Source organism: Phyllobates terribilis, unplaced genomic scaffold, assembly GCF_046119375.1.
Source record: "Phyllobates terribilis strain yellow unplaced genomic scaffold, ASM4611937v1 Scaffold_11__3_contigs__length_659146591, whole genome shotgun sequence".
Lineage (NCBI taxonomy): Eukaryota > Metazoa > Chordata > Amphibia > Anura > Dendrobatidae > Phyllobates > Phyllobates terribilis.
The window spans coordinates 614,327,060-614,344,489 of NW_027362771.1; positions in this window are offsets into that span (position 1 = coordinate 614,327,060).

A 17,430-nucleotide genomic window follows, 5' to 3' on the forward strand; every position below is an offset into this window, starting at 1 on the left:
TATAATACTGCCCCCTATGTACAAGAATATAACTACTATAATACTGCCCCCTATGTACAAGAATATAACTACTATAATACTGCTCCCTATATACAAGAATATAACTACTATAATACTGCCCCTATGTACAAGAATATAACTACTATAATACTGTCCCCTATGTACAAGAATATAACTTCTATAATACTGCTCCTATGTACAGGAATATAACTACTATAATACTGCTCCTATGTACAGGAATATAACTACTATAATACTGCTCCTATGTACAAGAATATAACGACTATAATACTGCCCCCTATGTACAAGAATATAACTACTATAATACTGCCCCCTATGTAAAAGAATATAACTACTATAATACTTCTCCTATGTACAGGAATATAACTACTATAATACTGCTCCTATGTACAAGAATATAACTACTATAATACTGCCCCCTATGTACAAGAATATAACTACTATAATACTGCCCCCTATATACAAGAATATAACTACTATAATACTGCCCCTATATACAAGAATATAACTACTATAATACTGCCCCCTATGTACAAGAATATAACTACTATAATACTGCCCCCTATGTACAAGAATATAACTACTATAATACTGCCTCTATGTACAAGAATATAACTTCTATAATACTGCCCCTATGTACAAGAATATAACTACTATAATACTGCCTCTATGTACAAGAATATAACTTCTATAATACTGCCCCTATGTACAAGAATATAACTACTATAATACTGCCTCTATGTACAAGAATATAACTACTATAATACTGCCTCTATGTACAAGAATATAACTTCTATAATACTGCCCCCTATGTACAAGAATATAACTACTATAATACTGCCTCTATGTACAAGAATATAACTACTATAATACTGCTCCTATGTACAGGAATATAACTACTATAATACTGCTCCCTATATACAAGAATATAACTGCTATAATACTGCTCCCTATGTACAAGAATATAACTACTATAATACTGCTCCCTATATACAAGAATATAACTACTATAATACTGCTCCTATGTACAAGAATATAACTACTATAATACTGCTCCTATGTACAAGAATATAACTACTATAATACTGCTCCTATGTACAAGACTATAACTACTATAATACTGCCTCTATGTACAAGAATATAACTTCTATAATACTGCTCCTATGTACAAGAATATAACTACTATAATACTGCCCCCTATGTACAAGAATATAACTACTATAATACTGCCCCTATGTACAAGAATATAACTACTATAATACTGCTCCCTATATACAAGAATATAACTACTATAATACTGCTCCTATGTACAAGACTATAACTACTATAATACTGCCCCCTATGTACAAGAATATAACTACTATAATACTGCCCCTATGTACAAGAATATAACTACTATAATACTGCCTCTATGTACAAGAATATAACTTCTATAATACTGCTCCTATGTACAAGAATATAACTACTATAATACTGCCCCCTATGTACAAGAATATAACTACTATAATACTGCCTCTATGTACAAGAATATAACTTCTATAATACTGCTCCTATGTACAGGAATATAACTACTATAATACTGCCCCCTATGTACAAGAATATAACTACTATAATACTGCCCCTATATACAAGAATATAACTACTATAATACTGCCCCCTATGTACAAGAATATAACTACTATAATACTGCTCCTATGTACAAGAATATAACTACTATAATACTGCCTCTATGTACAAGAATATAACTTCTATAATACTGCTCCTATGTACAAGAATATAACTACTATAATACTGCTCCCTATGTACAAGAATATAACTACTATAATACTGCTCCTATGTACAAGAATATAACTACTATAATACTGCCTCTATGTACAAGAATATAACTTCTATAATACTGCTCCTATGTACAAGAATATAACTACTATAATACTGCCCCCTATGTACAAGAATATAACTACTATAATACTGCCCCTATGTACAAGAATATAACTACTATAATACTGCCTCTATGTACAAGAATATAACTTCTATAATACTGCTCCTATGTACAAGAATATAACTACTATAATACTGCCCCCTATGTACAAGAATATAACTACTATAATACTGCTCCTATGTACAAGAATATAACTACTATAATACTGCCCCCTATGTACAAGAATATAACTTCTATAATACTGCTCCTATGTACAAGAATATAACTACTATAATACTGCCCCCTATGTACAAGAATATAACTACTATAATACTGCCCCTATATACAAGAATATAATTACTATAATACTGCCCCCTATGTACAAGAATATAACTTCTATAATACTGCTCCTATGTACAGGAATATAACTACTATATTACTGCTCCTATGTACAAGAATATAACTACTATAATACTGCCTCTATGTACAAGAATATAACTTCTATAATACTGCTCCTATGTACAGGAATATAACTTCTATAATACTGCTCCTATGTACAAGAATATAACTACTATAATACTACCCCCTATGTACAAGAATATAACTACTATAATACTGCCCCTATGTACAAGAATATAACTACTATAATACTACCCCCTATGTACAAGAATATAACTACTATAATTCTGCCCCCTATATACAAGAATATAACTACTATAATACTCCTCCATATATACAAGAATATAACTACTATAATACTGGCCCTATGTACAAGAATATAACTACTATAATACTGCTCCTATGTACAAGAATATAACTACTATAATACTGCCCCCTATGTACAATAATATAACTACTATAATACTGCCCCTATGTACAAGAATATAACTACTATAAAACTGCCTCTATGTACAAGAATATAACTTCTATAATACTGCTCCTATGTACAAGAATATAACTACTATAATACTGCCCCCTATGTACAAGAATATAACTACTATAATACTGCTCCTATGTACAAGAATATAACTACTATAATACTGCCTCTATGTGCAAGAATATAACTTCTATAATACTGCTCCTATGTACAAGAATATAACTACTATAATACTGCCCCCTATGTACAAGAATATAACTACTATAATACTGTCCCCTATGTACAAGAATATAACTACTATAATACTGCTCCTATGTACAAGAATATAACTACTATAATACTGCCTCTATGTGCAAGAATATAACTACTATAATACTGCCCCTATGTACAAGAATATAACTACTATAATACTGCCTCTATGTACAAGAATATAACTTCTATAATACTGCTCCTATGTACAGGAATATAACTTCTATAATACTGCTCCTATGTAGAGGAATATAACTACTATATTACTGTTCCTATGTACAAGAATATAACTACTATAATACTGCCTCTATGTACAAGAATATAACTTCTATAATACTGCTCCTATGTACAAGAATATAACTACTATAATACTGCTCCTATGTAGAAGAATATAACTACTATAATACTACCCCCTATGTACAAGAATATAACTACTATAATACTGCCCCTATGTACAAGAATATAACTACTATAATACTACCCCCTATGTACAAGAATATAACTACTATAATACTGCCCCCTTTATACAAGAATATAACTGCTATAATACTGCTCCCTATATACAAGAATATAACTACTATAATACTGCCCCTATGTACAAGAATATAACTACTATAATACTGCCCCCTATATACAAGAATATAACTGCTATAATACTGCTCCCTATATACAAGAATATAACTACTATAATACTGCCCCTATGTACAAGAATATAACCACTATAATACTGCTCCCTATATACAAGAATACAACTACTATAATACTGCCCCTATGTACAAGAATATAACTACTATAATACTGCCCGCTATGTACAAGAATATAACTACTATAATACTGCTCCCTATATACAAGAATATAACTACTATAATACTGCCCCTATGTACAAGAATATAACTACTATAATACTGCCCGCTATGTACAAGAATATAACTACTATAATACTGCTCCCTATATACAAGAATATAACTACTATAATACTGCCCGCTATGTACAAGTATATAACCACTATAATACTGCTCCCTATATACAAGAATATAACTACTATAATACTGCTCTCTATGTAGAAGAATATAACTACTATAATACTGCTGCTATGTACAAGAATATAACTACTATAATACTGCCTCTATGTACAAGAATATAACTTCTATAATACTGCTCCTATGTACAAGAATATAACTACTATAATACTGCCCCCTATGTACAAGAATATAACTACTATAATACTGCCCCTATGTACAAGAATATAACTACTATAATACTGCCTCTATGTACAAGAATATAACTTCTATAATACTGCTCCTATGTACAAGAATATAACTACTATAATACTGCCCCCTATGTACAAGAATATAACTACTATAATACTGCTCCTATGTACAAGAATATAACTACTATAATACTGCCCCCTATGTACAAGAATATAACTACTATAATACTGCTCCTATGTACAGGAATATAACTTCTATAATACTGCTCCTATGTACAGGAATATAACTACTATATTACTGCTCCTATGTACAAGAATATAACTACTATAATACTGCCTCTATGTACAAGAATATAACTTCTATAATACTGCTCCTATGTACAGGAATACAACTTCTATAATACTGCTCCTATGTACAAGAATATAACTACTATAATACTACCCCCTATGTACAAGAATATAACTACTATAATACTGCCCCTATGTACAAGAATATAACTACTATAATACTACCCCCTATGTACAAGAATATAACTACTATAATTCTGCCCCCTATATACAAGAATATAACTACTATAATACTCCTCCATATATACAAGAATATAACTACTATAATACTGGCCCTATGTACAAGAATATGACTACTATAATACTGCTCCTATGTACAAGAATATAACTACTATAATACTGCCCCCTATGTACAAGAATATAACTACTATAATACTGCCCCTATGTACAAGAATATAACTACTATAATACTGCCTCTATGTACAAGAATATAACTTCTATAATACTGCTCCTATGTACAAGAATATAACTACTATAATACTGCCCCCTATGTACAAGAATATAACTACTATAATACTGCTCCTATGTACAAGAATATAACTACTATAATACTGCTCCTATGTACAAGAATATAACTACTATAATACTGCCTCTATGTGCAAGAATATAACTTCTATAATACTGCTCCTATGTACAAGAATATAACTACTATAATACTGCCCCCTATGTACAAGAATATAACTACTATAATACTGCCCCTATGTACAAGAATATAACTACTATAATACTGCCTCTATGTACAAGAATATAACTTCTATAATACTGCTCCTATGTACAGGAATATAACTTCTATAATACTGCTCCTATGTACAGGAATATAACTACTATATTACTGCTCCTATGTACAAGAATATAACTACTATAATACTGCCTCTATGTACAAGAATATAACTTCTATAATACTGCTCCTATGTACAAGAATATAACTACTATAATACTGCTCCTATGTAGAAGAATATAACTACTATAATACTACCCCCTATGTACAAGAATATAACTACTATAATACTGCCCCTATGTACAAGAATATAACTACTATAATACTACGCCCTATGTACAAGAATATAACTACTATAATACTGCCCCCTATATACAAGAATATAACTGCTATAATACTGCTCCCTATATACAAGAATATAACTACTATAATACTGCCCCTATGTACAAGAATATAACTACTATAATACTGCCCCCTATATACAAGAATATAACTGCTATAATACTGCTCCCTATATACAAGAATATAACTACTATAATACTGCCCCTATGTACAAGAATATAACCACTATAATACTGCTCCCTATATACAAGAATACAACTACTATAATACTGCCCCTATGTACAAGAATATAACTACTATAATACTGCCCGCTATGTACAAGAATATAACTACTATAATACTGCTCCCTATATACAAGAATATAACTACTATAATACTGCCCCTATGTACAAGAATATAACTACTATAATACTGCCCGCTATGTACAAGAATATAACTACTATAATACTGCTCCCTATATACAAGAATATAACTACTATAATACTGCCCGCTATGTACAAGTATATAACCACTATAATACTGCTCCCTATATACAAGAATATAACTACTATAATACTGCTCTCTATGTAGAAGAATATAACTACTATAATACTGCTGCTATGTACAAGAATATAACTACTATAATACTGCCCCTATGTACAAGAATATAACTACTATAATACTGCCCCTATGTACAAGAATATAACTACTATAATACTGCCCCTATGTACAAGAATATAACTACTATAATACTGCCCCTATGTACAAGAATATAACTACTATAATACTGCCCGCTATGTACAAGAATATAACTACTATAATACTGCCCCTATGTACAAGAATATAACTACTATAATACTACCCCCTATGTACAAGAATATAACTACTATAATACTGCCCCCTATATACAAGAATATAACTGCTATAATACTGCTCCCTATATACAAGAATATAACTACTATAATACTGCCCCTATGTACAAGAATATAACTACTATAATACTGCTCCTATGTACAAGAATATAACTACTATAATACTGCCTCTATGTGCAAGAATATAACTACTATAATACTGCCCCTATGTACAAGAATATAACTACTATAATACTGCCTCTATGTACAAGAATATAACTTCTATAATACTGCTCCTATGTACAGGAATATAACTTCTATAATACTGCTCCTATGTAGAGGAATATAACTACTATATTACTGTTCCTATGTACAAGAATATAACTACTATAATACTGCCTCTATGTACAAGAATATAACTTCTATAATACTGCTCCTATGTACAAGAATATAACTACTATAATACTGCTCCTATGTAGAAGAATATAACTACTATAATACTACCCCCTATGTACAAGAATATAACTACTATAATACTGCCCCTATGTACAAGAATATAACTACTATAATACTACCCCCTATGTACAAGAATATAACTACTATAATACTGCCCCCTATATACAAGAATATAACTGCTATAATACTGCTCCCTATATACAAGAATATAACTACTATAATACTGCCCCTATGTACAAGAATATAACTACTATAATACTGCCCCCTATATACAAGAATATAACTGCTATAATACTGCTCCCTATATACAAGAATATAACTACTATAATACTGCCCCTATGTACAAGAATATAACCACTATAATACTGCTCCCTATATACAAGAATACAACTACTATAATACTGCCCCTATGTACAAGAGTATAACTACTATAATACTGCCCGCTATGTACAAGAATATAACTACTATAATACTGCTCCCTATATACAAGAATATAACTACTATAATACTGCCCCTATGTACAAGAATATAACTACTATAATACTGCCCGCTATGTACAAGAATATAACTACTATAATACTGCTCCCTATATACAAGAATATAACTACTATAATACTGCCCGCTATGTACAAGTATATAACCACTATAATACTGCTCCCTATATACAAGAATATAACTACTATAATACTGCTCTCTATGTAGAAGAATATAACTACTATAATACTGCTGCTATGTACAAGAATATAACTACTATAATACTGCCTCTATGTACAAGAATATAACTTCTATAATACTGCTCCTATGTACAAGAATATAACTACTATAATACTGCCCCCTATGTACAAGAATATAACTACTATAATACTGCCCCTATGTACAAGAATATAACTACTATAATACTGCCTCTATGTACAAGAATATAACTTCTATAATACTGCTCCTATGTACAAGAATATAACTACTATAATACTGCCCCCTATGTACAAGAATATAACTACTATAATACTGCTCCTATGTACAAGAATATAACTACTATAATACTGCCCCCTATGTACAAGAATATAACTACTATAATACTGCTCCTATGTACAGGAATATAACTTCTATAATACTGCTCCTATGTACAGGAATATAACTACTATATTACTGCTCCTATGTACAAGAATATAACTACTATAATACTGCCTCTATGTACAAGAAAATAACTTCTATAATACTGCTCCTATGTACAGGAATATAACTTCTATAATACTGCTCCTATGTACAAGAATATAACTACTATAATACTACCCCCTATGTACAAGAATATAACTACTATAATACTGCCCCTATGTACAAGAATATAACTACTATAATACTACCCCCTATGTACAAGAATATAACTACTATAATTCTGCCCCCTATATACAAGAATATAACTACTATAATACTCCTCCATATATACAAGAATATAACTACTATAATACTGGCCCTATGTACAAGAATATAACTACTATAATACTGCTCCTATGTACAAGAATATAACTACTATAATACTGCCCCCTATGTACAAGAATATAACTACTATAATACTGCCCCTATGTACAAGAATATAACTACTATAATACTGCCTCTATGTACAAGAATATAACTTCTATAATACTGCTCCTATGTACAAGAATATAACTACTATAATACTGCCCCCTATGTACAAGAATATAACTACTATAATACTGCTCCTATGTACAAGAATATAACTACTATAATACTGCTCCTATGTACAAGAATATAACTACTATAATACTGCCTCTATGTGCAAGAATATAACTTCTATAATACTGCTCCTATGTACAAGAATATAACTACTATAATACTGCCCCCTATGTACAAGAATATAACTACTATAATACTGCCCCTATGTACAAGAATATAACTACTATAATACTGCCTCTATGTACAAGAATATAACTTCTATAATACTGCTCCTATGTACAGGAATATAACTTCTATAATACTGCTCCTATGTACAGGAATATAACTACTATATTACTGCTCCTATGTACAAGAATATAACTACTATAATACTGCCTCTATGTACAAGAATATAACTTCTATAATACTGCTCCTATGTACAAGAATATAACTACTATAATACTGCTCCTATGTAGAAGAATATAACTACTATAATACTACCCCCTATGTACAAGAATATAACTACTATAATACTGCCCCTATGTACAAGAATATAACTACTATAATACTACCCCCTATGTACAAGAATATAACTACTATAATACTGCCCCCTATATACAAGAATATAACTGCTATAATACTGCTCCCTATATACAAGAATATAACTACTATAATACTGCCCCTATGTACAAGAATATAACTACTATAATACTGCCCCCTATATACAAGAATATAACTGCTATAATACTGCTCCCTATATACAAGAATATAACTACTATAATACTGCCCCTATGTACAAGAATATAACCACTATAATACTGCTCCCTATATACAAGAATACAACTACTATAATACTGCCCCTATGTACAAGAATATAACTACTATAATACTGCCCGCTATGTACAAGAATATAACTACTATAATACTGCTCCCTATATACAAGAATATAACTACTATAATACTGCCCCTATGTACAAGAATATAACTACTATAATACTGCCCGCTATGTACAAGAATATAACTACTATAATACTGCTCCCTATATACAAGAATATAACTACTATAATACTGCCCGCTATGTACAAGTATATAACCACTATAATACTGCTCCCTATATACAAGAATATAACTACTATAATACTGCTCTCTATGTAGAAGAATATAACTACTATAATACTGCTGCTATGTACAAGAATATAACTACTATAATACTGCCCCTATGTACAAGAATATAACTACTATAATACTGCCCCTATGTACAAGAATATAACTACTATAATACTGCCCGCTATGTACAAGAATATAACTACTATAATACTGCCCCTATGTACAAGAATATAACTACTATAATACTACCCCCTATGTACAAGAATATAACTACTATAATACTGCCCCCTATATACAAGAATATAACTGCTATAATACTGCTCCCTATATACAAGAATATAACTACTATAATACTGCCCCTATGTACAAGAATATAACCACTATAATACTGCTCCCTATATACAAGAATATAACTACTATAATACTGCCCCTATGTACAAGAATATAACTACTATAATACTGCTCCTATGTACAAGAATATAACTACTATAATACTGCCCCCTATGTACAAGAATATAACTACTATAATACTGCTCCTATGTACAAGAATATAACTACTATAATACTGCTCCTATGTACAGGAATATAACTTCTGTAATACTGCTCCTATGTACAGGAATATAACTACTATAATACTGCTCCTATGTACAGGAATATAACTACTATATTACTGCTCCTATGTACAAGAATATAACTACTATAATACTGCTCCTATGTAGAAGAATATAACTACTATAATACTGCTCCTATGTACAAGAATATAACTACTATAATACTGCTCCTATGTACAGGAATATAACTACTATATTACTGCTGCTATGTACAAGAATATAACTACTATAATACTGCTCCTATGTACAGGAATATAACTTCTATAATACTGCTCCTATGTACAGGAATATAACTACTATATTACTGCTCCTATGTACAAGAATATAACTACTATAATACTGCTCCTATGTAGAAGAATATAACTACTATAATACTGCTCCTATGTACAAGAATATAACTTCTATAATACTGCTCCTATGTACAGGAATATAACTTCTATAATACTGCTCCTATGTACAGGAATATAACTACTATATTACTGCTCCTATGTACAAGAATATAACTACTATAATACTGCCTCTATGTACAAGAATATAACTTCTATAATACTGCTCCTATGTACAAGAATATAACTACTATAATACTGCTCCTATGTAGAAGAATATAACTACTATAATACTACCCCCTATGTACAAGAATATAACTACTATAATACTGCCCCTATGTACAAGAATATAACTACTATAATACTGCCTCTATGTACAAGAATATAACTTCTATAATACTGCTCCTATGTACAAGAATATAACTACTATAATACTGCCTCCTATGTACAAGAATATAACTACTATAATACTGCTCCTATGTACAAGAATATAACTACTATAATACTGCCCCCTATGTACAAGAATATAACTACTATAATACTGCTCCTATGTACAGGAATATAACTTCTATAATACTGCTCCTATGTACAGGAATATAACTACTATATTACTGCTCCTATGTACAAGAATATAACTACTATAATACTGCTCCTATGTACAAGAATATAACTACTATAATACTACCCCCTATGTACAAGAATATAACTACTATAATACTGCCCCTATGTACAAGAATATAACTACTATAATACTACCCCCTATGTACAAGAATATAACTACTATAATACTGCCCCCTATGTACAAGAATATAACTACTATAATACTGCTCCTATGTACAAGAATATAACTACTATAATACTGCCCCCTATGTACAAGAATATAACTACTATAATACTGCCTCTATGTACAAGAATATAACTTCTATAATACTGCTCCTATGTACAGGAATATAACTTCTATAATACTGCTCCTATGTACAAGAATATAACTACTATAATACTGCCCCTATGTACAAGAATATAAATACTATAATACTACCCCCTATGTACAAGAATTTAACTACTATAATACTGCCCCTATGTACAAGAATATAACTACTATAATACTACCCCCTATGTACAAGAATATAACTACTATAATTCTGCCCCCTATATACAAGAATATAACTACTATAATACTGCTCCCTATATACAAGAATATAACTACTATAATACTGGCCCTATGTACAAGAATATAACTACTATAATACTGCCCCCTATGTACAAGAATATAACTACTATAATACTGCTCCTATGTACAAGAATATAACTACTATAATACTGCCTCTATGTGCAAGAATATAACTTCTATAATATTGCTCCTATGTACAAGAATATAACTACTATAATACTGCCCCCTATGTACAAGAATATAACTACTATAATACTGCCCCTATGTACAAGAATATAACTACTATAATACTGCCTCTATGTACAAGAATATAACTTCTATAATACTGCTCCTATGTACAGGAATATAACTTCTATAATACTGCTCCTATGTACAGGAATATAACTACTATATTACTGCTCCTATGTACAAGAATATAACTACTATAATACTGCCTCTATGTACAAGAATATAACTTCTATAATACTGCTCCTATGTACAAGAATATAACTACTATAATACTGCTCCTATGTAGAAGAATATAACTACTATAATACTACCCCCTATGTACAAGAATATAACTACTATAATACTGCCCCTATGTACAAGAATATAACTACTATAATACTACCCCCTATGTACAAGAATATAACTACTATAATACTGCCCCCTATATACAAGAATATAACTGCTATAATACTGCTCCCTATATACAAGAATATAACTACTATAATACTGCCCCTATGTGCAAGAATATAACCACTATAATACTGCTCCCTATATACAAGAATACAACTACTATAATACTGCCCTTATGTACAAGAATATAACTACTATAATACTGCCCGCTATGTACAAGAATATAACTACTATAATACTGCTCCCTATATACAAGAATATAACTACTATAATACTGCCCCTATGTACAAGAATATAACTACTATAATACTGCCCGCTATGTACAAGAATATAACTACTATAATACTGCTCCCTATATACAAGAATATAACTACTATAATACTGCCCGCTATGTACAAGAATATAACCACTATAATACTGCTCCCTATATACAAGAATATAACTACTATAATACTGCTCTCTATGTAGAAGAATATAACTACTATAATACTGCTGCTATGTACAAGAATATAACTACTATAATACTGCCCCTATGTACAAGAATATAACTACTATAATACTGCCGCTATGTACAAGAATATAACTACTATAATACTGCCCGCTATGTACAAGAATATAACTACTATAATACTGCCCCTATGTACAAGAATATAACTAGTATAATACTACCCCCTATGTACAAGAATATAACTACTATAATACTGCCCCCTATATACAAGAATATAACTGCTATAATACTGCTCCCTATATACAAGAATATAACTACTATAATACTGCCCCTATGTACAAGAATATAACCACTATAATACTGCTCCCTATATACAAGAATATAACTACTATAATACTGCCCCTATGTACAAGAATATAACTACTATAATACTGCTCCTATGTACAAGAATATAACTACTATAATACTGCTCCTATGTACAGGAATATAACTTCTATAATACTGCTCCTATGTACAGGAATATAACTACTATATTACTGCTGCTATGTACAAGAATATAACTACTATAATACTGCTCCTATGTACAGGAATATAACTTCTATAATACTGCTCCTATGTACAGGAATATAACTACTATATTACTGCTCCTATGTACAAGAATATAACTACTATAATACTGCTCCTATGTAGAAGAATATAACTACTATAATACTGCTCCTATGTACAAGAATATAACTTCTATAATACTGCTCCTATGTACAGGAATATAACTTCTATAATACTGCTCCTATGTACAGGAATATAACTACTATATTACTGCTCCTATGTACAAGAATATAGCTACTATAATACTGCCTCTATGTACAAGAATATAACTTCTATAATACTGCTCCTATGTACAAGAATATAAGTACTATAATACTGCTCCTATGTTGAAGAATATAACTACTATAATACTACCCCCTATGTACAAGAATATAACTACTATAATACTGCCCCTATGTACAAGAATATAACTACTATAATACTGCCCCTATGTATAAGAATATAACTACTATAATACTGCCCTCTATGTACAAGAATATAACTACTATAATACTACCCCCTATGTACAAGAATATAACTACTATAATACTGCCCCCTATGTACAAGAATATAACTACTATAATACTGCTCCCTATATACAAGAATATAACTACTATAATACTGCCCCTATGTACAAGAATATAACTACTATAATACTGCTCCTATGTACAAGAATATAACTACTATAATACTGCCCCCTATGTACAAGAATATAACTACTATAATACTGCTCCTATGTACAAGAATATAACTACTATAATACTGCTCCTATGTACAGGAATATAACTTCTATAATACTGCTCCTATGTACAGGAATATAACTACTATATTACTGCTGCTATGTACAAGAATATAACTACTATAGTACTGCTCCTATGTACAGGAATATAACTTCTATAATACTGCTCCTATGTACAGGAATATAACTACTATATTACTGCTCCTATGTACAAGAATATAACTACTATAATACTGCTCCTATGTAGAAGAATATAACTACTATAATACTTCTCCTATGTACAAGAATATAACTTCTATAATACTGCTCCTATGTACAGGAATATAACTTCTATAATACTGCTCCTATGTACAGGAATATAACTACTATATTACTGCTCCTATGTACAAGAATATAACTACTATAATACTGCCTCTATGTACAAGAATATAACTTCTATAATACTGCTCCTATGTACAAGAATATAACTACTACAATACTGCTCCTATGTAGAAGAATATAACTACTATAATACTACCCCCTATGTACAAGAATATAACTACTATAATACTGCCCCTATGTACAAGAATATAACTACTATAATACTGCCCCTATGTATAAGAATATAACTACTATAATACTGCCCTCTATGTACAAGAATATAACTACTATAATACTACCCCCTATGTACAAGAATATAACTACTATAATACTGCCCCCTATGTACAAGAATATAACTACTATAATACTGCTCCCTATATACAAGAATATAACTACTATAATACTGCCCCTATGTACAAGAATATAACCACTATAATACTGCCCCCTATGTACAAGAATATAACTACTATAATACTGCTCCCTATATACAAGAATATAACTACTATAATACTGCCCCCTATGTACAAGAATATAACTACTATAATACTGCTCCCTATATACAAGAATATAACTACTATAATACTGCTCCTATGTACAGGAATATAACTTCTATAATACTGCTCCTATGTACAGGAATATAACTACTATATTACTGCTCCTATGTACAAGAATATAACTACTATAATACTGCTCCTATGTAGAAGAATATAACTACTATAATACTGCTCCTATGTACAAGAATATAACTTCTATAATACTGCTCCTATGTACAGGAATATAACTTCTATAATACTGCTCCTATGTACAGGAATATAACTACTATATTACTGCTCCTATGTACAAGAATATAACTACTATAATACTGCCCTCTATGTACAAGAATATAACTACTATAATACTGCCCCCTATGTACAGGAATATAACTACTATAATACTGCCCCCTATGTACAGGAATATAACTACTATAATACTGCCTCTATGTACAAGAATATAACTTCTATAATACTGCTCCTATGTACAAGAATATAACTACTATAATACTGCTCCTATGTAGAAGAATATAACTACTATAATACTACCCCCTATGTACAAGAATATAACTACTATAATACTGCCCCTATGTACAAGAATATAACTACTATAATACTGCCCCTATGTATAAGAATATAACTACTATAATACTGCCCTCTATGTGCAAGAATATAACTACTATAATACTACCCCCTATGTACAAGAATATAACTACTATAATACTGCCCCCTATGTACAAGAATATAACTACTATAATACTGCTCCCTATATACAAGAATATAACTACTATAATACTGCCCCTATGTACAAGAATATAACTACTATAATACTGCCCCCTATGTACAAGAATATAACTACTATAATACTGCTCCCTATATACAAGAATATAACTACTATAATACTGCCCTCTATGTACAAGAATATAACTACTATAATACTACCCCCTATGTACAAGAATATAACTACTATAATACTGCCCCTATATACAAGAATATAACTACTATAATACTGCCCCTATGTACAAGAATATAACTACTATAATACTGCCCCCTATGTACAAGAATATAACTACTATAATACTGCTCCCTATATACAAGAATATAACTACTATAATACTGCCCCCTATGTACAAGAATATAACTACTATAATACTGCTCCCTATATACAAGAATATAACTACTATAATACTGCTCCCTATATACAAGAATATAACTACTATAATACTGCTCCCTATATACAAGAATATAACTACTATAATACTGCCACCTATGTACAAGAATATAACTACTATAATACTGCTCCCATGTTCAAGAATATAACTACTATAATACTGCTCCCTATATACAAGAATATAACTACTATAATACTGCTCCCTATATACAAGAATATAACTACTATAATACTGCTCCCTATATACAAGAATATAACTACTATAATACTGCTCCCTATATACAAGAATATAACTACTATAATACTGCCCCCTATGTACAAGAATATAACTACTATAATACTGCTCCCTATATACAAGAATATAACTACTATAATACTGCTCCCTATATACAAGAATATAACTACTATAATACTGCTCCCTATGTACAAGAATATAACTACTATAATACTGCTCCCTATATACAAGAATATAACTACTATAATACTGCTCCTATGTACAAGAATATAACTACTATAATACTGCTCCCTATATACAAGAATATAACTACTATAATACTGCTCCCTATATACAAGAATATAACTACTATAATACTGCTCCCTATATACAAGAATATAACTACTATAATACTGCTCCCTATATACAAGAATATAACTACTATAATACTGCCCCTATGTACAAGAATATAACTACTATAATACTGCCCCCTATGTACAAGAATATAACTACTATAATACTGCTCCCTATATACAAGAATATAACTACTATAATACTGCTCCCATGTTCAAGAATATAACTACTATAATACTGCCCCCTATGTACAAGAATATAACTACTATAATACTGCCCTCTATGTACAAGAATATAACTACTATAATACTGCTCCCTATATACAAGAATATAACTACTATAATACTGCTCCCTATATACAAGAATATAACTACTATAATACTGCTCCCTATGTACAAGAATATAACTACTATAATACTGCTCCCTATATACAAGAATATAACTACTATAATACTGCTCCTATGTACAAGAATATAACTACTATAATACTGCTCCCTATATACAAGAATATAACTACTATAATACTGCTCCCTATATACAAGAATATAACTACTAT